Below are 23,882 nucleotides of genomic sequence, written 5' to 3'. Positions count from 1 at the left end.
AGAAATCATGAGAAAATGATCAGGAACCACAAATGCAGACATATGGAAAACAAGAGATGGAAGAGACAATCTCAAGTGCTGAAGATACAATAGAGGAAATAGACTCATCAGTTAAAGAAAACATTAAATCTAATAAAAGCTTAACACAAAATATCCAGGAAATATGGAACACCATGAAAAGGTCAAACCTAAGAATAATAGGTATAGAAAGAGCTCAACTCAGAAGCACAGAAAATATATTCAACAAAATCATAGAAGAAAACTTTTCCAACCTAAAGAAATATGCCTATGAAGATACAAGAAGTGTACAAAATACCAAATAAACTGGTTCAAAAAATAGACCCCTTGCCACACAATAATCAAAACACTAAACATACAAAATAAAGAAAGAATATTAAGAGCTGCAATGGAGAAAGACCAAGTAGCATATAAAGGCAGACCTATGAGAATTATACCTGACTTCTCATTGGAGACAATGAAAGCTAGAAAGTCATGGTCAAGAGTTATGCAGACATTAAGAGACCACAGATGCCAGCCCAGACTATTATACCCAGTGAAACTTTCAATCATCATAGAAGGACCAAACAAGATATTCCACGACAAAACCAGATTTAACCAATACCTAGCCACAAACCCAACCCTACACAAAGTACTAGAAGGAAAACTCCAACCCAAGGAAGTAGGCTACATCCACAAAAACACAGACAATTGACGATCTTACAGCAACAAATCCCAAAGAAGGAAAAAACACACAAATTAACATCACCAAAAATAAAAACTATATTAACAGGAGATAGCAATCACTGGTCATTAATATCCCTTAATATGAATGGACTGAACTCACCTATAAAAAGGCACAAGCTAAAACAGATTGGATACAAAAACAGAATTCATCCTTCTGCTGTATACAAGAAACACACCTGAACCTCAAAGACAGAGTAAAGGGTTGAGAAAAAATATTCCAATCAAATGGACCTAAGACATAAGCCGGTGTAGCTATCCTAATATCTAACAAAATAGACTTCAAACTAAAAATCTATCAAAAGAGACAGAGAAGAACATTTCATATTAGTAACAGGAAAAGATCATCAAGAGGAAATCTCAATACTGACCATCTATGCCCCCAAATAAAAGGGTACCCTCATATGTAAAAGAAACACTTTAAAATCTTAAATCATACACGAAACCCCCTACACTAATAGTAGGAGACTTCAACACTCCACTCTCACCACTGGACAGGTCAGTCAGACAGAAAATTAACAGAGAAATAGGGGAACCAACAGATATTATGACTCAAATGGACTTAACAGACATATATATCATATTCTATCCAAACATAAAAGAATATACCTTCTTCTCAGCACCTCATGGAACCTTCTCAAAAATTGACCACATACTTGGGAGCCTAAAACAGATCCAAAACCTAAACAGATCCAAAAATAAATGGACTAACCCCATTTATCTTATTAGATCACCATGGCTTAAAACTAGAATTCAACAGCAATACTAATCCCAGAAAGCCCACAAACACATGGAAATTAAACAATGCTCAACTGGATCATCAATGGGTCAAGGAAGAAATAAAGAGGGAAATTAAAGACTTCCTAAAGTTCAATGAAAATGACCACACAACATACCCACATTTATGGGATACAATGAAAGCAGTGTTAAGAGGAAAGTTCATAGCACTATTTAGCCTACATAAAGAAGCTGGAAAAATCCTACACTAGTGAATCAACAAATCATTTGAAAACTTTAGAACAAAAAGAAGCAAACTCACCCAAGAGATTTAGACCGCAGGAAATAATCAAATTGAGAGCTGAAATCAACAAAATAGAAACAACAACAACGACAACAAAAACAATACAAAGAATCAATGAGACAAAGAGTTGGTTCTCTGAGAAAATCAACAAAATAGACAAAACTTGATCCAAACTAACCAAAAGCCAGAGAGAGAATACCCAAATTAACAAAATCAGAAATGAAAAGGGGGACATAACAGACACAGAGGAAATCCAGAGGATCATCAGGTCATATTTCGAAAACCTGTACTCCACAAAATTGAAAAACTTAAAGGAAATTGACAACTTTCTGGATAAATATCACTTACAAAATTAAATCAAGACCAGATAGGCAAATTAAATAGACCTATAACTGCTGAAAAAAAATGGAAACAGTCATCAAAAGTCTCCCAACCAAAAGAAGCCCAGGACCAGATAGTTTCAGCTCACAATTCTACAAGATTTTTAAAGAAGAAATAATACCAATACTCCTCAAATTATTTCACACAATAGAAACAAAAGGAACACTGTCAAACTCTTTTTTATGAGGCTAAAATTACCCTGATATCCAAACCACAGAAAGACATTACTAAGAAAGAGAACTACAGACCAATCTTATTCATGAACATTGATGCAAAAATACTGGCAAATCAAATCCAAGAACACATAAGAACCATCATCCACCATGATCAAGTTGGCTTCATTCCAGAAATGCAGGGATGGTTCAACATATGAAAATCTGTCAATGTAATCCACCATATAAACAAATTAAAAAATAAAAACCACATGATCATCTCATTAGATGCTAAAAAAGCTTTCAACAAAATACAACATCCCTTCATGATAAAGTTCTTGAAGAGAACAGGAATACAAAGAACATACCTAAACATAATAAAGGCAATATATAGCAAGCCAACAGCCAACATCAAACTAAATGGGGACAATGATCCCAATGAAATCAGGAACAAGACAAGGTTTTCTACTCTCTCCATTTCTATTCAATATAGTTCTCAAGGTCCTAGCTAGATCAATAAGACAACAAAAGGAGATCAAGGGGATACAAACCCCGAAAGAAGAAGTCAAACTCTCACTATTTGCTGATGATATGATAGTTTACATAAGTGACCCAAAAAATTCTACCAAGGAACTTCTACAACTCATAAACACCTTCAGTAATGTAGCAGGATAAAGGATTAGTTAAAAAAAATCAGTAGCCCTTCCCTACACAAATAATAAGTGGGCTGAGAAAGAAATCAGAGAAGCATCACCCTTCACAATAGCTTCAAATAACATAAAATATCTCGGCTTAAATCTAACCAAACAAGTGGAAGACCTGTATGACAAGAACTTTAAATCTTTAAAGAAAGAAATTGAAGAAGATGCCACAAAGTGGAAAGATTTCCCATGCTCTTAGTTAGGTAGAATTAACAGAGTAAAAATGGCAATCTTACCAAAAGCAATCTACAGATTCAATGCAATGCCCATCAAAATCCCAGCAAAATTCTTCACAGATCTTGGAAAGAATGGTACTCAACTTCATATGGAAAAGCAAAAAACCCAGGATAGCCAAAACAATCCTATACAATAAAAGAATTTCTGGAGGTATCACAATCCTTGACTTTAAACTCTACTACAGTGCTACAGTACTGAAAACAGTCTGGTATTGGCATAAAAACAGACAGGAGGGCCAATGGAACTGAATCGAAGGCCCGGATATTAATCCACACACTTTTGAACACCTGACAAAGAAGCAAAAAATATCAAATGGAAAATGAATGCATATTTAACAAATGATTCTGGCATAATTGGATATCAACATGTATAAGGATGCAAATAGATCCATATCTATCACCATGCACAAAACTCAAGTCCAAATGGATCAAAGACTTCAACATAAAGTCAGTCACACTGAGCCTCACAGAAGAGAAAGTGGGAAGTACACTTGAACTCATTGGCACAGGAGACCACTTCCTAATTATAAGCCCAGCAGCACAAACACTGAGAGAAACAATTAATAAATGGGACCTCCTGAAACTGAAAAGCTTCTGTAAAGCAAAGGACACTGTCAACAAGACAAAACAACAGCCTATAGAATGGGAAAAGATCTTCACCAACCCCACATCAGAGAGAAGTCTGATCTCCAAAATATACAAAGAACTCAAGAAATTGGTCATCAAAAGAACAAATAATTTAATAAAAAAAAAGGGAGTACAGACCTAAACAAAGAACTCTCAACAGAGGAATCTAAAATGGCTGAAAGACACTTATGGAAATGCTCAAAATCCTTAGTCATAAGAGATATGCAACTCAAAACAACTCTGAGATTCCCTCTTAGAGCTGTAAGAATGGTCAAGATCAAAAACACTGATGACAACTTATGCTGGAGAGATAGGGTAAAGGGAACACTCCTGCATCGATGGTGAGAATGCAAGCTGGTATATCCCCTTTGGATATTAGTGTGGCAATTTCTCAGAAAATTTCAAGACCCAGAAATACCACTTTTGGGTATATATCCAAAGGATGCTCAATCTTATCAAATGGACATGTGCTCAACTATGTTCATAGCAGCATTGTTTGTCATAGCCAGAACCTGGAAACAACCTAAATGCCCTTCGACCAAAGAATGGATAAGGATAATGTGGTACATTTACACAATGGAGTACTACACAGCAGAAAAATAATGATATCTTGAATTTTGCAAGCAAATGGATGGACCTAGAAAACATCATATTGAGTGAGGTAACCCAGACCCAGAAAGACAATTATCACATGTACTCACTCATAAGTTTACATAAAGCAAAGTAAACCAGCGTACAAATCACAATTCCAGAGAACCTAGACAACAATGAGAACACTAAGAGAGACTTACATAAATCTAATCTGCATGGGAAGTAGAGAAGGACATGATCTCCTGAGTAAATTGGAAGCATGGAGACCGAGGGAGAGGGTTGAAGGGGAGGGGAGAGGCAAGGAGTGGGCAGACCTGGTGCACACCGTACCTTGACAACCCAGTTCTGATCACTACAAATGTATTGGCTGCACCTGTCCCTCCTAACCATGCTTCACAGTGTGCCTTACCTTTACCAAGAAGACTGTCTGTTAAAAGGACAGTGTGAAATACCGAAGACAAACCTTATTTCTTTCTGTGTCTTTTGAGAGTAATTTGACCATTGGAATTTCAGATAGATCTATTATTCTGGGAGAAGGATGTTTTCAAAGGAATGCTTTTATGGTGTTTTACGTTAAAAATAGTCTGTGTGCTCTATGGTTTCAAAAGTTCTATAAGCCAGGTGGCTTTTAGTTCCAGTACTTGGAAGGGAGAGTTGAGTTAGAAACTAGCCTGGTCTACACAGTGCGTTCCAGACTAGTCAGAACTGTCACGGATAAACAGACAAAGAAAAAACAGATCGTAAAACTCCCCTGGGGTTCAGACTAACTTTAATATTTGTCTGTATCATCAAAGAACATGTATAACTTGAAGTCACAAGTATCCTCAGTTTTTCTCTGTTTTCTCAGATGCTTAGTCAGTGTGTGGGTTGACCCAGGGGTTATCCATCTGGGCAGAAATAGCAGATCTCCTTAAAAGGTCAAGAACCATAGTGGACAAAGTTTACAACAGGCTACATGGCTGTCTAAGGTTTTGAATTAGTAAAAAAAAAATTCCTAGAAAATTCTACCTCAATCATAATTCTGTACTTTGTCCTGATATAGTTCTCCACACTTGTTAATTAAAATATAAATGTATTAGTATAAATAATCACATTAAAATGTCTTTTCAGCATATACCTGTACATGCAACAGGAGTGCATAAATGTGTGCACAAGAATACATGGAGAATGTCCACGTGTACACATCTCATAACTGAAAACTATTTAATTCCCTATTCACAGAATGAGATACTTTCCCACAGTGAGAAGGAATGAGCTATAACCCAACCCCACCATATGGATGACTGTCAGACGTCTGTTGGTGAGACAAAGAAGCCAGACACAAAATAGTAGATCTCATGAGCTGAATCCATAGAAATGAAGTTCCAAAGTGTGCACGCTCACGCCATTGGTCAGGAAGGGATTCTTTAGGGTTACGATGGTGAGTGGGGTATCTGGGAGCTGGAAGCATTCTGTCTGTCTTGGCTATAGTGGTGAGCATGCGCTCACTTTGTGCAGCACATTCTTCTCAGTACATTTACTACTGCGGGATGTCTAACTTATGGTGCTTAAATGACGGAGCACTGCTGCCATTTTTATAGGACTAGCTTTTACAAACGCATAAATCTATGGCAGTAGTTGGGGAAGGACCCCTTTAAAGAGAAACTCCAGTAAACTCTGAGAACCTATAAGTCTTCCTGTGAGCTAAAACTTCACAGTGATTAGGTCCTTTATCTGACATAAAACACACACAATACAGATGCATAACATTCCATACCTGACAAATAGGCATGCATCCAGGCAATGACTTTGGACAGTGTGAACATTCTCAAGACATATTTTAAATTAGGGACAAATAATGAAATTCCCATTGATTAGATTCTGTGGAACCATTTCATAGCCAGTGTGCTTTATGTGTAAGCCCCATAAGAGAGGGGGATTTGCCTCATCTTCATGGTAAAATGGACGACGTTAAGCAAGATAAGCTATGACGAGGTAAGGAGAGCATTTAATCACATGTTAGGAGCTGGAAGATGCTTAAGGAGTAAAGACCAGAAGAGGGGTTATCAGGAAACGGGGTTGGGGGTGGTGATAATGAGATCAAGCCAAGATGACTAAGGATGCAGAGCAGCTGGGAGAGAGTAACTTGCAGTGTTCTGTGGCAGAGTAGAGACAGCTGAGAACACTTAACTGCAGACTTCAACTTAGAAACGGCGCTGGTAGGGAGGATTCCAAATGTTGCCAATACAGCCAAATTGTGACAGATGCAGATAACAGAATTCTATCACCACACATCGTACTGCGAGTACCGAAATGCCTCTATCTTGTAAATACATACAGTGATCACAGGTCAATTAAAAAAATACCTTTAAAACTGAGGACTTCTGACTTATTTTAACAATCAGTTTAGACATTTCCTTAAATGTCACATGTTACATTTCCACATTGTCCTTTAGATTCTTGTGCACCTGGCAAGCACACGGGCACCAAGTCTACAAAGACAACCTTCAGTTCTACCAGCCAAGCCTGGCTTTCCATCTCAGCTGACATGGTGGATAAATCATAGGAACCCATCTTTCTGCATTGTTTCTGGAGACACATGGTTGAGAGGCCTTTCAATTGCTAAAGGAAACTATAAGACATTAGTGTGGCCAAAAGTATTCCTCTAAGCAAGTGTCTAGGCAAGAGTCCATCCAAGAGTTCAACCTTTCTTCTTAGTCTGTTTACTTATATTTTATTTCCCATGTTTTGTTCCGTCGGTTGATCTCACTTTCATGACAATGAATATAGCATACACAAATCCCGATTACCAGGTACTCAGAGGCAGTGTGCAAGTCTCCGGCACAGCTGCGATACTGGAGAGAAAGCTCTAGTGTCCACATTTCCCTTAACAATAAGTTACATCCATTCTAAATAGAGAAGTAGACTGCTAGGGGCTGTGGACTGTAGCTCAGTGGGAGAATGCTGCCTGTGTATTTGAGGCCCTGGGTTCTAGCCCAGTGCCATAATAAATAGATTAGTGAGCAAATAAAGTTTACAAACTGAACATGAGAAGAAGGATGGATGGCTTCTGTCACTGAGGTCTTGGGAGCTGTGCTTCTGGGATAGCAGTGGGGTTTGGATGCATTTGCTTTAGGAGGTACTGGAAGAAGCCTCACTGGCTTACAACACAGTCTCTGGTGTCGGAACCCTGGTGCTAGCTCTGCAGTTGTATATTGCATGAACTCAAGGAGATTTACTGAAATAGTCTGTGTATCAATTTTGTCATTTAACAGTGGCATGTTGTAAATTTCTTAGGAAGAGAGCCTTAGCGAGCCTGGCAGAGGGTGGACACTAAGTTAGGAAATAACTATTCTCAGAATAAATATCAGTATTTTGGGACCTCAAGATGGCTCATTAGGTAAGGATGCTTGTCACCAAGTCTGCCAACCTGAGTTTGATCCCTGAAACCCCCATGGTGGAAGGAGAGTGATTCCCACAAGCTGTCCTCTGACTCCCACCCGTGTGCAGTCATGAGCCCACACGCAGTAAGGAAATCAACAGCTGTGAAGAGGCAACATCCAGTCCGTCTTTGAGGATGGCCCGTTTCTGTTTTATTAGTATGGAGATGCTTCTCAACTGCAGCGGGGATATTCCTGTTAGAGTCTAAGCCAGACCACACCCTTACCTGCACACCTTTCTAAACTCTCCAGCTCATTCAGAGAAGAAAGCCACAGGCTTCACAAGGACATGGAGACAGATGAACCATTCTTCCCACTTTATCCCTTCTCCTTTATTACATCCCTGTTCCCCGTATAAATTTTCACTCTCTCTCTACCCTCTTCACAACTAATATACATAGTTTGTCTTCTTCCCCCACTTTGCTATATACACAAATCACTCGTGATTTATGCCTGTTATCTACCCAGAGGCAATTATTAATCATGTCTCCTGATTTAGACAAGTAAGTTACACGGTCACCCTCGATTAGGCTTCTGTGATCTGCCTCTCTCCTGTTTGTTCCTGTCACCTCCCACTAAGCCATCATGGCCATCTTGCTTTCTTTAAACTTTTAGAAGTGATCTTGTTATAGGGTCTTTGAACCTACTCTTTCCGGCACCAGGAATACTTTTGCCTTAGATAGTCAGCGAAGTTTCTTTCTCTACCTCTTCTCCATCTCTCCTCCTTTCTCTTCCTTTCTTTTCTTTTTCTTTTTTTGAGACAGGGTTTTAAAGTGGTTCACAATGGCCTTGAATTCTGTATGTAGTTGAGAGAGACCTTAAACGCCAAAGCCTCCTGCCTTTTTCTCCCAAGTACTGGGATTACAGGTGTGTGCCTTCACAGTTTTCATTTCCTTTTTTTATTTAAAACTATTTTTAAATTTAAATATATTTTTATAATTTTCTTACCCTCCTTCAAGTTCTTCTAAATCCTTGCCTCCTTCTTATCCATCCAACTTTAAGTTCTTTCTCAAGAAACAAAAAAATAAATAAAACCCCAAAACAACAAAACAGAAAAAAAACCAAGCCAAAATCCACAATATAACATAATGTCCAAAACCTAGAAAACAAAATACAACAGCCAAAAAGAAAAAAAAACTGTGGTACTTTAGACAAATCCAGACCTTCGAGTATATCAGGCAAAGACTTCACTAAATTACAACCTCAATTCCCCATATAAGTTTTTGTTCAATTGTAACTTATTTTGAGGCCCCGTCCTCTACCTACTTAATAGTTAATATATTTCTTCTTTTCCCATTTGATTATTTTCAGCATTTTTTCTACATATATTTTTGCTTATTTATCTTCCTTTTGCCTGTTGTTCTTTCCTATTTAAGCTCCACAAAGGTGAGAGTGTCTATGAGTTTTGTTTACCTTTATTTCCCCAATGTCTTTATTGTACAGTTAATGAAAAAAACTTAGGAAATAAAGTCCTAATGAAACTCAGTTATCAAATGGTTAAGTATTTGCCTTCTCTTTGGCTTGTGAATACGAAGTTGAATTGATTGGATTCCTGCACCCAACGTGCTAATGAACTCCACATAAAACCTGAGAAGGCTTGAAAAGGAGAGAGAGAGAGAGAGAATTTAAGACAGCTTTTTGCTGTTTGTGGGTTGCATGCCGCAAAGAAATTGTCCTGACTCAGCAGCAGGAAAAAACTGGCTGTTTTAAAATGCCGGCTTTCTGGGCTGTGCCGCCATCGCGATCTCTGTCTGGCTCCTGCGGGAGAAAGAGTCTTTGAATGGAGCATTTGGAGTAAAGTGCTACGATTTGTTTGATGGCAACTAGACTCACTGTGTGCCTAAAAGGAAGTCATTTTGTGCTGCGGCTCAGAGGCACAAGCAGCTCCACCACGCTACTGGTGCAATGTGCAAGGATCAGAGGCACGAGCGGCTCCTCCACGTTGGACTGGGCGGGGCAAGCAGGCAGTACCTGTTTTTGACCTAGGAATGTCACAGCTTAGATTCTTAAGTGCTTAGCGATTTAAAAGCACAAAACAAAGTGCTCCTGGATACTAAAAAAATTACAGATTCACAATAGAACTGATTCAGACACTGTTGGATGAATGTATGTAGGCTTGAGAGAGAAAAAAATATATAAAGAATAAAGTTAATGTCTTAAAAAAGGGTAAAGTCTTTAAAGAGACAGAGTACAGATAGTTATAGATTAAGAGAAATAAAGAAAAATAAGCCACGTAAAAATGGAAAATTCATAGAGAGTCTGGATTCTTTGTATTATTGTGTTTTCTTTAAAATTTTTGACTGTGAAGGAGCTAAGTACAGAGAGACATTTCATTATATGGGCTGCCAAGCTAAACCAGAATGGATATAAGGGTATTATGATTTCAGAATATGGGTCTAAGGATATGATGCTTTGGAGAGGGTCTTCTTTTGTTTTCACAGAGGATGAGACTCTGTGGATTGCGTCTATCCCGATATGGTATGATAGACCACGCCCTCCTGAAAGGTTGCTGTGAACACCCTCAAAAAATTACTTCATTCAACTGCCGACTGAGATGACCCTGACACACAGGTTATCCCATAAAAGACCTGAATAACAGCGCCCCCATACAGCAGGAAGCAGTTTGGAGAGAAAAAACTGCACCCATGTTCCCAAATATTGTTTATAAATGTTCTTTTACATTTAAAGGGGGATATGATAGATATGAATAATTTGCTTTGGTGTGGATTTGAAGGTCAATTTTGTTATATGTATATGTATTTCTGATCTTGATTAAGGTATTGTGATTGTGTAGTTCATTTTTAAAATGTAATGTATAATTAGGAAATACAGGTTGATGGATAATCATGAATAATAGTCAAGCTTGTAGTCATGTTAGTTAGATTTTCTGGAGATATATATATATATATATATATATATATATATATATATATATTTCAGTTGGATAGACATTCTTCATATCTTTCAAAGACAACAGAATATGGCATTTAAAATATTTTAATAACTTAGGGCTTTTCATGACAATGAGACACGTCTGCTTCTGGCAGCACCAGCTACTTCAAGAGGAAGATGGGCATTGAAGAGGCTCCTTATGAAGTTTGATAGCCATTTGAGCAAGAAACTGCTCTTGCCTGGACTGTTGCATAAACTGGACACAGAGAACCTGCAGAAAGAGGACTGCTGAACTTGCCTAAAGGTGAGATGGTCTTTCGGGGTTCCTGACTCATGAAAGAGTCTACGAGACATTCTGCAGAACACAGCAGATAGTGACTAAACTGTCTTTGGAATTTCCTGCTTGATGAAACTGTCTGCTGGATACTATGGGCCTGTAGGCTGAAGATGGATGCCCCAACAGTACAAAAGAACTTTGGGTGACTGTCCAGGCAGTAAGATGTCTCTGTCATTTCTAGAGTTTTGGATCTCTTGTTTGCTTAGGTAATATTATATCCTTCTGGAGTCTTTGATGGAGTTGAAGAATAAATAGATAGTTATAGTTTTCCTTAGTTATGATAAAAGATAAAATAGATATAAATATTGTAACTGTAATTCTTGCTTGATAACTGTTTTGTTATGTGTAATTTTACTATGTCAAAGTGAACACCTTTTTTGTTTAAACAGAAAAAGGGGAAATGATGGAGGTGGTTCTTGTATTTTATCTGTTGCTTTCATTGGTTAACTAATAAAGAAAACTGCCTTGGCCCATTTATAGGCCAGCCCTTAGGTGGGTGGAGTAAACAGAACAGAATGCTGGGAGAAAGAAGCCGAGTCAGGAGTCGCCATGATTCTCCCACTCCCGACAGACGCAGGTTAAGATCTCCCTGGTAAGCCAGCTCATGGTACTACACAGAATATTAGAAATGGGTTAGATCAATATGTAAGAGCTAGCCAATAAGAGGCTGGAACTAATGGGCCAGGCAGTGATTAAAAGAATACAGTTTCCGTGTAATTATTTCGGGGCATAAGCTAGCCATGCGGGCGGCCGGGTGCCGGGGACGCAGCCCCGCTGCTCCCACTTCAACAGATTCCTCTTTCGTTTAAATTGTCCCTTCTCATCTTCCACCCCCGCCAACCGCCGCTCGGGCCTCTGCTGCCGTCGCGTCGCTTCCTGGCTCGCTCGCTACACATCCTCCCCGATGCAGCGCCGGGACGACCCTGCCGCACGCCTGACTCGATCCTCGGGCCGCAGCGGCTCCATGGACAATTCAGGTGTCCACCCTCGGTGCGTCAGACCCCGACTCGGCCGTCACCGCTGCCACACCGGTCCCGGGGAGGCGGAGGTGGGCCTAGAGGGGGCGTACGGGCCTCGCCCGCCACGCAGCCGCCACCGCTGCTGCCTCCCTCGGCCACGGGTCCCGACGCGACTGTGGTGGGTTCCGCGCCTACCCCACTGCTGCCCCCGTCAGCCACAGCCGCGGCCAAGATGGAGCCGGAGAATAAGTACCTGCCCGAACTCATGGCAGAGAAGGACTCCCTCGACCCATCTTTCACTCACGCCATGCAGCTCTTGTCCGTAGAAATTGAGAAGATTCAGAAGGGAGAGTCAAAAAAAGACGATGAGGAGAATTACTTGGATTTGTTTTCTCATAAGAACATGAAACTGAAAGAACGGGTACTGATACCTGTCAAGCAGTATCCAAAGTTCAATTTTGTGGGGAAAATTCTTAGACCACAAGGAAATACAATCAAAAGACTTCAAGAAGAGACTGGTGCAAAGATCTCTGTCTTGGGAAAGGGTTCAATGAGAGACAAAGCTAAGGAGGAAGAGCTTCGCAAGGGTGGAGACCCCAAATATGCCCATTTAAATATGGATCTGCATGTCTTCATTGAAGTCTTTGGACCCCCGTGTGAGGCTTATGCTCTTATGGCCCATGCCATGGAGGAAGTCAAGAAATTTCTAGTACCAGATATGATGGATGATATCTGCCAGGAGCAGTTTCTAGAATTGTCCTACTTGAATGGAGTTCCTGAACCCTCTCGTGGTCGTGGGGTACCAGTGAGAGGATGAGGAGCTGCCCCACCTCCTCCACCTGTTCCCAGAGGTCGTGGGGTTGGACCACCTCGAGGGTCTTTGGTTTGTGAGAACCCAGTGAGAGGTTCCATTACCAGAGGTGCCACTGTGACTCGAGGAGTGCCACCCCCACCCACTGTGAGAGGTGCCCTGATGGAGGAATTACTTTAATTTAATAAAGAAACTGCCTTGGCCCATTTATAGGCCAGCCCTTAGGTGGGTGGAGTAAACAGAGAGAAGGCTGGGAGAAAGAAGCCGAGTCGGGAGTCGCCATGATTCTCCCACTCCAGACAGACTCAGGTTAAGATCTTTCCTGGTAAGCCAGCTCGTGGTGCTACACAGAATATTAGAAATGGGTTAGATCAATATGTAAGAGCTAGCCAATAAGAGGCTGGAACTAATGGGCCAGGCAGTGATTAAAAGAATACAGTTTCCGTGTAATTATTTCGGGGCATATGCTAGCCATGCGGGCGGCTGGGTGCTGGGGACACAGCCCTGCCGCTTTTATTACAACAGAGTGGCACCCAACGTGCTAATGAACTCCACGTAAAACCTGAGAGGGCTTAAAAAGGACACAGAGAGAATTTAAGACAGCTTTTTGCTGTTTGTGGGTTGCGTGCGGCAAAGAAATTGTCCTGACTCAGCAATAGGAAAAAACTGGCTGTTTTAAAATGCCGGCTTTCTGGGCTGTGCCGCCATCGCGATCTCTGTCTGGCTCCTGCGGGAGACAGAGTCTTTGAATGGAGCATTTGGAGTAAAGTGCTATGGCTTGCTTGATGGCAATGTGGACTGCTGTGTGCCTGGAACTGTGTGTGGCTCAGGGACACCAGACGGTTCTGAGGCAGGAGCGGCTCAGCTCCACCATGAGGAACTCTGCTGGTCTCAGGCAGGAACTACCATAATTACTGTAATAACAGCGCAGTTAAGGTTTAGACTGGGCAGGACACAGGCAGTACCATAATACCTCTAAATGGTGCAACTTAGGTTTTTAAGAAGTGCTTAACATTTTAAAAAATGCTCCTGGACAGTAAAAAAAAAATTACAGATTCACAGTAGAACTGATTCAGACACTGTTGGATGAATGTACATAGGCTTGAGAGAGAGAAAAATATATATATAAAGAATAAAGTTATTGTTTTAAAAAAAGGGTAAAGTCTTTAAAGAGACAGAGTACAGATAGTTGTAGATTAAAAGAAATAAAGAAAAATAAGCCACATAAAAATGGAAAATTCACAGAGAGTCTGGATTTTTTGTATTATTGTGTTTTCTTTAAAATTTTTGACTGTGAAGGAGCTAAGTGCAGAGAGACATTTCATTATATGGGCTGCCAAGCTAAACCAAAATGGATACAAGGGTATTATGATTTCAGAATATGGGTCTAAGGATATGATGCTTTAGAGAGGGTCTTCTTTTGTTTCCACAGAGGATGAGACTCTGTGGATTGTGTCTATCCCAATGTGGTATGATAGACCACGCCCTCCTGAAAGGTTGCTATGAACACCTTCAGAAAATTACTTCATTCAACTGCCGACTGAGATGACCCTGGCACACAGGTTACACCATGAAAGATCTGAATACAGTGCCCCCATTCAGCAGGAAGCAGTTTGGAGAGAAAAATCTGCGCCCATATTCCCAAATATTGTTTATGAATATTCTTTTACATTTAAAGGGGGATATGATATAGATATGAATAATTTGCATTGGTATGGATTTTAAGGTCAATTTTGTTATATGTATATGCTCTTGATTAAGGTATTGTGATTATGTAGTTCATTTAAAAATGTAATGTATAATTAGGAAATATAGGTTGCTAATGGATAATCATAAATAATAGTCAAGCTTGTAGTCATGTTAGTTAGATTTTCTAGATATATAGAGATATACTTCAATTAGGCATTCTTCATATCTTTCAAAGACTATAGAACATGGCATTTAATGTTTTAATAACTTAGGGCTTTTCATGACAATGAGACACGTTTGCTCCTGGCAGCACCAATCTACTTCAAGAGGATGATGGGCATCGAAGAGGCTCCTTATGGAGTTTGATAGCCATTTGGGCATGAAACTGCTCATGCCTGGACTGTTGCATAAACTGGACACAAAGAACCCGCAGAAAAAGGACTGCTGAACTTGCCTAAAGGTGAGATGGTCTTTCAGGGTTCCTGACTCATGAAAGAGTCTGTGAGACATTCTGCAGGACACAGCAGATAGTGACTGAACTGTCTTTGGAATTTCCTGCTTGATGAAAATGTCTGCTGGATACTATGGGCCTGAAGGCTGAAGATGGATGCCCCAATGGTACAAAAGAACTTTGGGTGACTGTCCAGGCAGTGAGATGTCTCTGTCATTTCTAGAGTTTTGGATCTCTTGTTTACTTAGGTAATATTATATCCTTCTGGAGTCTTTGATGGAGTTGAAGAATGGATAGATAGTTATAGTTTTCCTTAGTTATGATAAAATAGATATAAATATTATAACTGTAATTCTTGCTTGATAACTGTTTTGCTATATGTAATCTTACTATGTTAAAGTGAAAGCCTTTCTTTTTTGTTTAAACAGAAAAAGGGGAAATGATGGAGGAATTACTTTCATTTAATAAAGAAACTGCCTTGGCCCATTTATAGGCCAGCCCTTAGGTGGGTGGAGTAAACAGAGAGAAGGCTGGGAGAAAGAAGCTGAGTCAGGAGTCGCCATGATTCTCCCACTCCAGACAGACGCAGGTTAAGATCTTTCCTGGTAAGCCAGCTCGTGGTGCTACACAGAATATTAGAAATGGGTTAGATCAATATGTAAGAGCTAGCCAATAAGAGGCTGGAACTAATGGGCCAGGCAGTTTCTTTATTAAATGAAAGTAATTCCTCCATCAGTGCCCCAACACCAAGAGCTCGAACGGCAGGCATCCAGAGAATACCTTTACCTCACCACCTGCACCAGAAACTTACGAAGACTATGGATATGATGATACATATGCAGAACAGAGTTATGAAGGATATGAAGGCTATTACAGCCAGAGCCAAGGGGAGTCAGAATATTATGACTATGGACATGGGGAGGTTCAAGATTCTTATGAAGCTTATGGACAAGATGACTGGAATGAGACCAGGCCATCACTGAAGGCCCCCCCAGCTTGGCCAGTGAAGGGATCATACAGAGAGCACCCATATGGACGTTATTAAAAACAAACAGGAGGGGAAAACATCAGTTATGAGCAAAGTTGTTACTGATTTCTTGTATCCCAGGATTCCTGTTGCTTTACCCACAACAGACAAGTAATTGTCTAAGTGTTTTTCTTCGTGGTCCCTTCTTTTCCCCACCTTCCTCCATTCTTAACTCTGCATTCTGGCTTCTGTATGTAGTATTTTAAAATGAGTTAAAATAGATTTAGGATATTGAATTAATTTTTTTAAGTGTGTAGATGCTTTTTTCTTTGTTGTTTAAATATAAACAGTGTACCTTTTATAATAAAAAAAGAAGTTGAGTAAAAAAAACACAAACATGTTAGTTTCAAAAGTGGCATTGCTTGCTTAAAGGTTCTGAAGTAAAGGCTTGTTAACTTTTTCTTAGTTTTGATTTGAGGCACCCCGTAAAGTCATAGTTGCAGAATCCCAAACTAGGCTACATTTCAAAATTCAGGGCTGCTTAAGATGTAAAATCACAATGTTAACGGCAGTAGGCACCACCATGTAAAAGTGAGCTCAGACGTCTCTAAAACATTTCCTTTAAAAGCACATGGCGGTTGAATCTTAAGGTTAAATTTTAATACGAAAGATCCTCATGAAATAGTTGATGCAATTTTTAACGTTAATTGACTTAAAACAACAACAAAATTAGGTTTGTAAAACTGAGTTTTTCTTTATGTGGGTTTTGAAATCTAGCCCCAGACATACAGTGTTGAGAGATACTTAGTGGGGGGAGGGGTAGAGATTGACTAAGAATGATGGGGGAGAGGAGCTGGCCACCTAAATGGAATTTGATGGAGTACTTTTTAGCCACAATCTTTTCAGTAATAGTACTGATAATCAAATTTTCAGTATTTACGATGTCAGAGTATTTTGTCCATTTGAGATTCTGCACTCCATGAAAAACTCACTTGGACACTGGGGCCAAAAGCTGATGATGTTCCTTAAATTGACCGTTGTCAATTTTGAGCTGTTCCCAAGGTAGTCAAGTATGTCTCAACACTAGCATGATATAAAAAGGGACACTGCAGCTGAATGAAAAAGGAATAAAATCCACTTTGTACATAAGTTAAAGTCCTAATGGATTTGTACCGTCCTCCCATTTTGTTCTCAGAAGATTAAATGATACATGTGTTAAGTCTGCCTAAATAGGTAGCTTAAACTTATGTCAAAATGTCTGCAGCAGTTTGTCAATAAAGTTTAGTCCTTTTTTAATCAAAGTAAAAAATAAATAAATAAATTGTCCCTTCTGTACTCGGTTTTTTATATGTAGAGTGTTTTGCCTGCACGCGTGTCTGTTTATCAGGCACTGCCAGGTGCCCAAGAGAACATAAAAGAGCCTGGGTTCCCTGAACTGGAGTCACAGAGAGTCGTGAACTGCCATGTGGGTGCTGCGAATCAAACCTAGGTCCTTAGAAAGAGCCATCGTTACTTTTAACCATTGAGCCATCTCTGCAGCCCCAAGTCCTGAGCTTGAACAAGAGTTATGAAAAGTTTGAAATTTGCTTCCACTATTCATAATAGTCTAAGAAAAATTGCTTTAAAATTTTAAAAACTTTAAAAAGTGAAAGAGGAATTTAGATTCTAAATTTGCACTAGTACGTGTGCAGTTGATAGTAACTTTCTGAGGGTGCGTCTGACTCAGGATCCTGAGGTCAAAGAACTCAAATGCTCCACAGTTGAATGAAAAATGTTGATGTAGAAATTTAGATACAAGGCTATCCACAATTTACCCTGAATGACACATTCAGTTTTACCATCATACAGTTAACCTCACAGTGCAGAAGTTTCTCTGGAACAGCTGGCCCCAGTTTAAAAAAAAAAAAAAAAAAAAAAAACTGCAGATGCAGGAAGTCATCATTCTAGTTCCCAAGAGAGCATGGCCAGTGTGGAGGCAGCCTTCGCATCCCAGCAGGGTGTCCTAAAGCGGTTTACCATGCTAGCCTGACCTCAGCTTGAGAGGCTCCCCTGACTTTGCATCATCTTCTGCAACTCGTAAGCTTACACTAAAAATCTACGTCAGAGTCATCTGCTTTTATCAGTCAGAATACTGGAATCAAGGCAACACACACACACATACACATATGCATGCAGACGCGCATGCATGAACGCACGCACACACCCACACGCACATTCTATGAAAACTACTTTCTAAATTGGTTTCACATGTTCATTTTATGTTCAGTATGGAATAAAGCAAAATCTGGTTAGGAGGAGTGAACTCTTTGATGGAGAAATCCCATCAGCCACGACTCCATTTACCTCTCAGAACTTCCCAACAATAATGGAAAACATCTTCCCCTCCTTGGCCAGGGGAAGAGTCTTGCAGTTACGATAGTTTCCATCCCCCATAGCTGAAGTGGGGAACACTGTGCTTTAAGGCAGATGCCAAGGGTCAGCACAGCAGACCCACATGAGAATAATTACATCACACGGCCATGAGAGAAAGCAATAAGGTTCCCAGACACAGGAAATGGGCAGCCAGAAGGGAGGGAGGAAAATCTGGATAGGCTTCTGAAGTCTGTCCAGACAGCAACTTCCTAACAACAAACAGAAAACTGGCTAATAAATTATCACTCTGCCATTTCATGTGTATATTTATTCTTAAGCCATTTAGATGGATTTTTGCAATGAACATGCCTTCACAATGCCAGAAATGTTTAACTCATTTCTTATTCCCTGAAAAGTAAATGAAATTTCTGTTATATGAATGTTCATTTCGCTATTCTAAATCACTTGTGGGTTTAAATATGGCTATCTAAATCACATCATAAATAAGTTTAAAACTGTGTATTGCATGGTAATTTTGGAAAGACTTTTTGTCTGGTTGTATATTCCCAAAGAGAGAGGAAATTATATAGGATAATTCCTGAGCCATAGGAAAAGAATTCTTGGCCTCCAGAAACACAGGGATGGGGTCTATTCAGTCACGGTGTGGTGTTCTGTTTCTCTCAAGTTTTTTCAGTTTTATGAGCCCCAAGTCATTCTGATTTGTGGGGGCGAGAGGAGTAGAAAGTCAATAAATTGAGTAAGAAAGTCAATAAATCAAGTCTGTTTTTAGGTTTTGGAGAAAAACAGTCTAATAGAGTTAACTACAATGCTTTTTTTTTTAAACCTCATCATCAAGTATTTTAAGCTAGGCATAGGAGAGGCAATGAGAAACGGGAATGATGGCAACTTGCCTCAAGGAACTTGCAGGCAAGCCAATAGATTGGCAAATACAATGGAGCATGTGTTAAATGTTCTCATAGGGTTAATGGGGGATGTTGTGGGAGCACATGGGAGGCAGCAACCTAGTCTGGGTCAGGAATAGCTGCCAGGCAGAAAGATGCTGGGGCTGAGGTCCAGAATACAGAGTGTAATAAGCCCAGAAGAGACACGAGGGGAAATTATTTGAAGAGGATGAACCATCTTGAGATCTTGGACAGGTCAGGTTGCTGGAGTAGATAGAAGCCTAAAGAGACAGGCACTGGAGGGGAGGCGTGTACCACTGGAATATAGGGCACCAACAAGGGGCACAGATCGGCACCAAAGGAACAGGCTTTCTCTATTAAAGTTTAGGGGCAATTCCTGCAGTTAACTTTATGCTTATAACACGGCTACTAGCATGAATGAAAAAGGTCTGCTTCTCTTTGTGGAGATGCAGTGTGAATACCACATATGGAATTTAATTTGGAAAATAGAATTTGTAGACAACAGGTACCTAGTCTATAAATAAAAAATCCTTTGGTAAAATCATAATCATTGTCTCAGCTTCATCACCATCATCATCTGAAGTTGTCAGAAAAATCAATTATGGGGACTAAAGATATGGCTCAGCAGGTAAGAGCACTGGCTGCTCTTCCAGAGGAGCCAAGTTCAATTCCCAGCAGTCACATGGCAGCTCACAACTGTCTATAATCCAGCTCCAAGTGATTTGACATCATCACACAGACATACAGAGAGGCAGAACACCAATGCACATAAAATAAAAATAAATAAATAACTTAAAAAGAAAAGAAAAAATCAATTTGAAGTTAATTTCAACAGTCAAGGAACACGTCAAATCAGAACAAGCGTTACCAGCTTCTCGTGGTATCGAACATCTCTTTTTGAGGTAGTTGGTGTATAAGTCATGGCAGCTTATTTCTGAGACCCAAACTGTCTCGGTGATTGGCTGTGTCATGAAATGACATTCGTAAACGCTGCCCTCAAAAGAGTACGAGATGCAGAGACTGAGTGAATATGGAGAGTCATTGGCCTTAGGTAAAATCTTTTGTTGCCACCCTGCTCAGATCCTCTGCCAGCAAGAGACCCTGGGAGCGCTGGTTTCCCATTGCAAAACATTGATGATTTCATACAAACTTGGTTGCTGCTCCCAGTAAGGGGTGGCTGCCTAAAGTAGGCCGGAATCAGTACTCGCCAGTCACTATACAGAATCTGATTCTCACGAACCTACTTCTCGCTCTGCGCTAAGTGGAGGCATTATTCACTCGACTGTCCAAAGAGCTCCGTCAGTCTGAGCTTGTCACTGCCGGAGGACCTGGGCCACAAGCTCAGCTCTTCGCCTCTCCCATTTGTTTCACCCTGTTTCTCTCATACATATGTTTTCTCTCACTCTTATTTCTGCTAAAAAGGCAAGGCGCAGTGGCTTATGGGAACATCTGTGTGAACATCTGGGTATTATCCTGAAACTACATGCTGCCAAGCTTTGGCCCACCCACAAACCATACTTTTGAGGTCTCTACTTTATTGCAAAGCATAGCTCATATCCTGGCAGACAATACTACCTGATATAAATATAATTTCCTAAATCATTAAAGAATAAAAATGATTACATTCTATGTATCTAACCAATATGCTAACTGGGGATTAGTTTTGATTCTCAAATACAGAGATGATATTTGCATTGTGTTACCGTTCTAGCACGCAAATGCTTTGAGAACATAATAATATTCTTGGCCAAATTTTGTATTTCTTGAATACTGGATATTAGAGAATGCATTTTGCTGGCAAATTGACTCCATCTCTAGTGTATCCAGTACAGGCTGCAAGCTTGGGCATAGGAAAGATCACTGAAGTTCTTTCTTTCCCTCCCCCTTTTATTAGTCTTCTTTTGCAAATATGATATTATCTGCCTTTTGAGCAACTAAAAATTAGAGTCGTCCTGGATCAAGTTTGTCACAGCTGTCCCTCAGCACCAGCACTTGCAAGGCCTTGGTGTCTGAGACTCCAGAAGCAACTGGCACTCATCTGTGCTCTGTGGCCCATCTGCTGTGCATTCTGTTTTGTTAGATTGTATGATTTTCTCTTGTCACCCGTGTGAGGGTGTGCGTGTAAGCAAAGTCTGGAGCCATTCTCTTCCTTTTTTGATTCATTTCTTCCTAATGCCACATATACACTCCAGAGCTAACCCAGGTTCTGATTTAAGGTCTTTAAATGCCTTGACAGCAACTATTTGGGGTCGAGCTCACTGGTACACATGCCTAGAGACCATGGAAAGTTACCAAGGCCCCACTACATGGCTAATGGTGGATGAGAAACAGCTCATCTATGTGTGACACTTGCTTCCCGTGAGCCATCCTACAGGACTCCTGTACAATCCCTTCCTAAATGAGAGAAAAGAGACACAACGTTGATAGGCAGAATGCCAGCCATGGTAGTCTCTCTTTCTTCTGGACACTGCTGCATGTGACTGAGCTGCCACTGACTTAGCTGCCCTAAGGTGCTGTCTGCACATTGCCTGCTTCTGCAAATGGACTCTCACCCAAGACACCTTAGGCTGAGTATGTAAGTGGCGTGGTTGCAGTAACTGAGGCAGAACAGAGTTTCAGATCACACGTTCAGATAAAATTTTTAGAGGGCCTATGTCACAGGTGAATTCGTCACAGAAAACTTATGTCCCCCATTTGAGTAAGACTCAACTAAAGGTAACTAGCCTATTTCTAACCCATCTATTCTCATGTACAAGTGAGGCCAAACAGTAGTTAAGTGCCACTAATGAAAGTGCGTTTTTTTTGACAACAAGAATATTTTTTTGAAAAAACGAAGACTTATTTATTTAGTATTTTGTGTGTGTGTGTGTTTGTGTGTGTGTTAATTTATGTGCATGCAGGAACCTGCAGAGACCAGAAAGCTGGATTTCTGGAACTGGCCCTGGAGCTACAGGTGCTTGTGAACTGCAGAGTGAGTGCTGGGTACAAGGCCAGGTCCTCTGTGAGAGCAGTCAGTGCTACAACCGTTGACCCTCCTTTCCAGCCTAAGGGCTAAAGCTGCATGTCAAGCAATAGGCTCCAATAAGTGTCGATGCCCAAGGACAACTGTGATCCCAGCTATATTAGCTCTCTGCCAAAGAAACAGTTTCTGGTCCACCACACGGGGAATGCTGGGTGGAAAGTCATAAGGCTACGACAATACGATGTTTGAATCAGAGGGGCATTGATAGCAGGTGCCTCTCTCCCTTGGAGGCCTGTACAGCTGCTTTCACCCTCGGGTGTGCAGAGCGACCGAGGCAGCTGGGCTTGCCTGTACATTATGTCAGGTGAAGCAGACTTTGGGGTAAATGGTTTTGAGCCTGTGCTTCCTGGATGAAGACATGCATTGATCACCTCACGTATGTGTGGCTTCTACTTTAAATATGTGTAGTGAAACGGAAGTTCTAAGAAGACTTGACCCATTTTTGTGTAACAGCATTTTTAAAGATTCCTACAACTTGAAAAAATTCTTTGTTTAATGAAAAATGGATGGCGAGTTTAAAAAAAATCTGCTGTGACTGCTAAACAGAGCAAGAGTGATGGGAAACTCACCTTGTGTGTCTGGTGTGTGTGTGTGTGCGCGCGTGCAAGTGTGCAATGTGGAGGTCAAAGGCTTTTTGAGACAGGAAGCTTTCCCTGGACTTCACTCTTTTTGCTCGACCGGCTGCCCATCAAGTGGCCAGGATCCACCTGTGTCCACCACGCAGAGCTGGGGTTACAGACATGTGCTGCCATGCCTGGCTCTTCACTCAGGTGCTGGGATTTGAACACAGGTCCTCATACATGGTCCACTGAGCCACATCCCCGGCCCTGAAACTCAACTACTTAGAGAGTCTAGAAGATTGGCCAGCCCTTCTACTTTCAACATAATTCTTCCAGTAACGAGGGAGATGAAAAGAGTTCATGCATCTGTGCTTTTAGAGAAATCTCTACATTACTTTCTGGGCACCTAAATTCAGTGATGAAGGGAGATGGACAGGAGCTGACATTGTGAACCAGATGTGGCTAGAGGATCCAAGTCTGAGACAGGCCATAACTGAATGCCTTGGGGTGAACTGGCAGGAGGCAGCGAGGGAGAGAGGAACAGGGCCTGACCTCACTACCCGGAAGGATGTCTCCTGACTAGCCTGCATAGAATTCAGAGGACCAGCAGAGGTCCTGCGCTTCTGACCTGGGGAAGAGTAGGACAGAACAGCATGGAGAGAACATCATTGTTGGGGTCCCTTAAGCTCACGGCAGTGCTGTTTTCTTTCCTCAAAAGAGGAGTGGCGTAATTATTTAATTACTTAATGTTTAAATATTTTAAAAGATTTAACTTCTGAAACTCATATTGGTCCGCTGATTCATATTGCATTTAAAAACCAGGAATCAAACAGCTACAGTCATGTGATATGAAAGCACCATGACCAAATTGTCCACATGACTTCAAATTATAACAAGGTGCATCAATCATGAAAGTCCCCAAAGAGAAGAACCACAGAGTCAGACATGGATGTGTCTGTCCATCTAATTGCTACGTGAACCCAACGTAGATTGTATTTGGATTTCTACAATAGTCAGAACACACTCAGCTAATGTGACTCACCGTCCTGT

General features: G+C 40.7%; 1 long non-coding RNA gene and 1 pseudogene across 1 annotated transcript in view; one reads left to right on the top strand and one right to left on the bottom strand.

The window, feature by feature from the left end:
* Positions 1-23,882, bottom strand: part of LOC130863490 (uncharacterized) — a 65,720-nt gene that overhangs the window by 21,142 nt on the left and 20,696 nt on the right. The window lies entirely within an intron of this gene.
* Positions 11,930-16,648, top strand: LOC130863488 (KH domain-containing, RNA-binding, signal transduction-associated protein 1-like; annotated as a pseudogene).

The sequence above is a fragment of the Chionomys nivalis genome, chromosome 21, assembly GCF_950005125.1.
Source record: "Chionomys nivalis chromosome 21, mChiNiv1.1, whole genome shotgun sequence".
Taxonomy (NCBI): domain Eukaryota; kingdom Metazoa; phylum Chordata; class Mammalia; order Rodentia; family Cricetidae; genus Chionomys; species Chionomys nivalis.
Note: the sequence above shows the minus strand (reverse complement) of the source record. Positions and strands in the feature narration are given on the sequence as shown.